Raw genomic sequence first — 4866 nt, 5'->3', positions numbered from 1 at the left:
CAATACATGAAGTTGATTTTTATTTGATTGATGAGCCACAGTATTGGTTGAGATTACTGAACACTTTCCCACACCCCTAGGCCATGGATATACCATATTTATGTCAATTATAGTCAGAATTCTTCATACTGTTTGATTACTTAAAAGTAACATCACTGACATTCCAGCTATAGTTATCCAAAGATTTCCTTTGGATAAAGTTTTTTGGTTTGCTTTGTTATCTGTATTTTATAAATTATGTATTATATATAATTATATGTAATGGGTGTATATTACTATAAAGATAATTTTATTGCAAAGGATAAAGTATTAGAAACAATTTTGTTAAGACTCTAGAAAGAAAATAAAAGGAAAACAAAAAGATTGGAAGAAACTTCCCAGAAGTAGCTTTGTTAATAAAAGGTTGTTCAGCCTTTTAAATGTTCTGTTCCCTAGAGAGATATAGCCATCCATTGGATGCATTAGCCTTTAAAGTCATCTTATTTTTAAGTTTAAATAAAGATCTATGAGAAATGCTGTTTTGAATTCTAGAATCAAATGCTACCTTTTATATTGTTAATCTTTCTTGAAGTATAAAGACAGGGGACAAAAGAGAAATCATTTCATCTTAAATTTAGTCTCATGTACACTTTTATCCCTTTTAACTCACCTCTCTTTTATGAATACTGCCTATGAAATAGATAATATAGAAATAACACAAAATAAATGACATGATTTGTAAATATGGGGATCTATAATTCATGTGAAATAAGTATATATAGTTAATGATATTTTCAGGGAAACATACTGCAATGATGGCAATATGCTCAGTGACTAAATGTTAATTGTGGGTTAGGAATGAAAGAAATGCTTATGAGAGCAGCTGCCATTTTACCTGTTGGCTTCTGAATCAGTAGCACCTAAGATATTACCTTTTGCATTCTGAGCAGTTAGTAAGCATGTTTTAAATGAATAAATAAGGTGCAAAATTTGGATAATGAAGTTGCAGGTGTTCTGAGATGGAAAATCGAACTGAGTCTTAAAATGGAAAATAAAGTCAGCCTTGAAAATTGAAATTATGATAATCCTTGAAGAATAGGTAGGCTTCTTATGAAATACAGGGAAATGGAATGCATAGGGGAGTATATGTTAGCAGGTTATGTATACACTGACAGACATTTCTATGTGATCTTTAAAAATCAACAAGTCTGGATGTGTCATCGATAGAGAGGTAATAGCCATGCACTGATGGACTGTTCTTTGGGAGATTCAATAGAGAAATGCTAAATGATTGAATGATATTAACCTAAAAATGGACAGGGTTATGTTTTTGTTTTTATTTATTTATTTATTTATTTATTTATTTATTTATTTATCGGAGCAGAGAGCTTTTGCAGTTATGAGGATGTATTTAATAATTTGTGGCCTTAAATGCAGATGAACTGGAATAAACTAATAAATATAGTTTAACGGAGAATAGTTTAATGTCTAGAAAAATCATGAGTTAAAATGAAGAGAGACGACTACAAGGCTGTGTGCTGAGTGATGAAGACAGGATGCCTCATTCATGCTCCTGTCAGGGTCTTTTCTCATCTTTCTCTGCTTGGCTCATGTTTTCCAGTCTTCTTTACCTGCTTCCCATCCAGGATTCCTAGTCTCAGTTCATGTGTCTTTCTGGTTTTTTTTATCTGGGTTTGGTCCCTTTTCTGTAATTTAGTATCCTTTACTAGACAGTGTTTTCATAATCTTTGTGTTGCATTGTACTTATTTGTTCACAATCTTTTCTTTGCATTAGATTTCTTGAGTAGAAGAGCTGGAAACATCTAATTCTAAGAACAATGTTTGACATATGGACCATGTAGGTGTACATCAGTACATTGATTCAGGACCACCCTTTATTTTTTTCTTTTCTTTTCTCTTCTTTCTTTCTCTTTATCAGCCTTTTCTTCTCTTTGTGTAGGTTGTGTGTGTGTGTGTGTGTGTGTGTGTGTGTGTGTGTGTGTGCATGTGCAGGTGGAGGCTAGGATTCAATTTCAGGTGGTTTTCCTCATGTGAGATCCACTTTGTTTTTTGAGACAGGGTCTGTCACTGATCTGGAGGTTATCAGTGAAGCCAGGCTGTCTGGCCAGCAAACCTCAGGAACATGCTCATCTCTGCCTACCCAGTGCTGGGATTACAAGCATGCTCTTAGGCCCCACTTTGTCACATGTGTTCTGAGGATCAAACTCAGATCTGTATGCTTTTGCATCAAGCACTTCACTGACTGCCTATTTCTATATCTGCAACAATGCCTAGACTACAATTTGGGTGTTCATTACCTAAGACAGCAATTATGGAAAATGCTATTGTGATGAAAAGTTTTCCTGGTCTCTTCCTTTTTTTTTTTTTTTTAAAGTGAACCATGTAAGAACATTTACGCATTCAATAAAATACTAGATTTATAGTGTACATATAGAACTCTTAAAGTTCTTTTTATATTGTTCTTGTTGGAGTTCTTCTGTGAAATCTCAGAATTGTGAAATGATGAAGACAGTAGATACTATCACTTGTCTACATTTTCAGAGGCCATTTGAATAATTTATTCCTGAGGTTTCTGGAAAAGTTGGGAGTGGCTTTAATGTCTGAATGCTTGCATTTGGACTGTGATGAGAGTTGGACACAGTCTCATTAAAATCTAAGAAACTCAAATGAGTTCACATTTAAGTATCAAACATTAAGTTTTCTTATCCCTTACCCTGCATTCTTACACATCAAATATTTAATTTGGATGTGCCTTAGCTGAAAAAGAAGATAACAGCTATGATACTCAAGTAATTAAGTTGCTGCATATTAAAAGTGAATGATATTTATTTTACTAAACTAATTTGAAAGCCCTACTCTATGAAGTAAATTACTCACATATCATGTATTATTAATAACAAAATCATAGTATTGGTGATCTTAGGAAAGAGTATCTGAGGGGCTGGAGAGATAGCTCAGCCATTAAGAACAGTCCTATTCTTTCTCAGTTCTGTTCTTAGCACTCACACAATGTCCTATAACTCCAGCTCCAAGGTATCAGACAGACAGACAGACAGACAGACAGGCAGACACACACACACACACACACACACACACACAGTGCTGTAGTTATAGTTGACATTTCTTATATATAAATTTCAGTAAATAGAAAACTCATGTTTTTCCTTTCTTAATACTTTACATTTTAAGTCAAGTTTCCAATGACTCTATTACACTAGTAATCTTTTTTAAAATCTGGTTACAAGATTGAAAGTCCTGCAGACGAGTTTTTGTTGTTGCTGCTGCTGCTGCTGTTAACCTGCTTCATTTATGTTGTCCAAACCTTTATTAGTTCAGATAGATTATTTTCTCTTAGACAATGTTCATCCACTCAGAAGTACTTATTGTGGCCTATTGGTAATTTCTCCAGGTTCTAAAATGTCATTGATAACACAAATTTTTAGAGGTTATCCTCCAGGGATAGCAATAAGGGCACTGAGGAATTCAACAAGGGAGGATGCTTCTGTCATTTTAAAGTGGCCACAGAACACATTATTGAAAAGGTAGAAAGTGGTAAAGGGTCAAATCTTCTGACACTGCAGGCAACCTATTCAAGACTTAAGCCTCCGTAGTGACTCTTGGTCTTCAGGGAGAAGCATATCTACATGTTCCAGGAATAACACGACAGTCCATCAGGGAAACCAATAAGAAACAATTTTGAAAATGGTGAGAGCATGAGTCATGTGAGAGCTTTTATCCACTGTGAAGAATCTGACTTTAATTTAAGTGAAATTGGAAGCTGTTAGATAGTTTTGAGCAGAGTAATGACATAATCTCCCTAGTATTTTACCAGGATTATTGTGGAGTCTCTGTTGAGAAAATCTTCAGAGGTAAGGAAAGAAATAAGGATAATGGAGAGAGGGACAATTTAACAACACGGGCAAGAATGCAGTGCTTGGACAAGACTGTCAGTAGTACAGGTGAAGAGAAGTGTGTGTGTGTGTGTGGGGGGGTTTTCTGGATAAATTTAAAAGGGCAAACAATTGTACTTGATTGACTCAAAGAAGTGCAGCAGAAAAAAATGAAAAGACAAATATCACTCTCAAGATTTCCTCCTCCAAACCACTAGAAAATGACAGATGTAGTAATAATATGAGAAGATTGAAAGAGAGGTGGTTTCTGAGAAAGGACCGAGATCTTATTTCAGATATATTAGTTTTGAGATGTCTGTTAGACTAATTCAGATGGCGTTAGTTAAATAACATCTGGAAAGCATAGGTTTGCAGTGTATCTAGCTTATTGGTAGCCTTTGAAACAAAGGGATTGTATGTGAACATTTAAGGAGTGGCTGTATTAGTAAAGAAAAATAGAGAATCAAAAACTAGCCTTTGAGTTCTTCCTACACTGGGAATCAGAGACAATGAAAGAACTCAAAAAAGGAAAACGAAGATGAGAGGCCCGGGTTGTGAGACGTTATGGAACCTACTAGGAACCCCAAGCCCACCATAGAATGGGGACTTCATTGAGATGACATGATGAGAGGCAGAAGGACTGGGATATATTCAAGATAAAAGGAAGAAGCTTAGTTGGAGACAGTACAACTAAGTAATTCTTTCTAAGAAATTATTGGCTTATTTCTGAATATATATACGAATATATATGAATCTATATAAGTATGATATGAATATGATATGTATATATATATATATATATATCTCACAGATACCAAGCATAAAATAGAAATTAAAACATCTGCTACTGATATTATAACATACTGCATTGCTCATCTTCAAATGAATGCTTCGGTCTGAGCAGAAGTCATCTTGGGACGCTTTCATCTCTCTCCAGCAATTCTTCCAATGACCAATTTAATTTGAAAAAAAAATT

This window comes from Peromyscus leucopus, chromosome 9 (assembly GCF_004664715.2).
Source record: "Peromyscus leucopus breed LL Stock chromosome 9, UCI_PerLeu_2.1, whole genome shotgun sequence".
Classification (NCBI taxonomy): Eukaryota; Metazoa; Chordata; class Mammalia; order Rodentia; family Cricetidae; genus Peromyscus; species Peromyscus leucopus.
The sequence above is the reverse complement of the archived record's forward strand: the minus strand, read 5'-3'. Positions refer to the sequence as shown.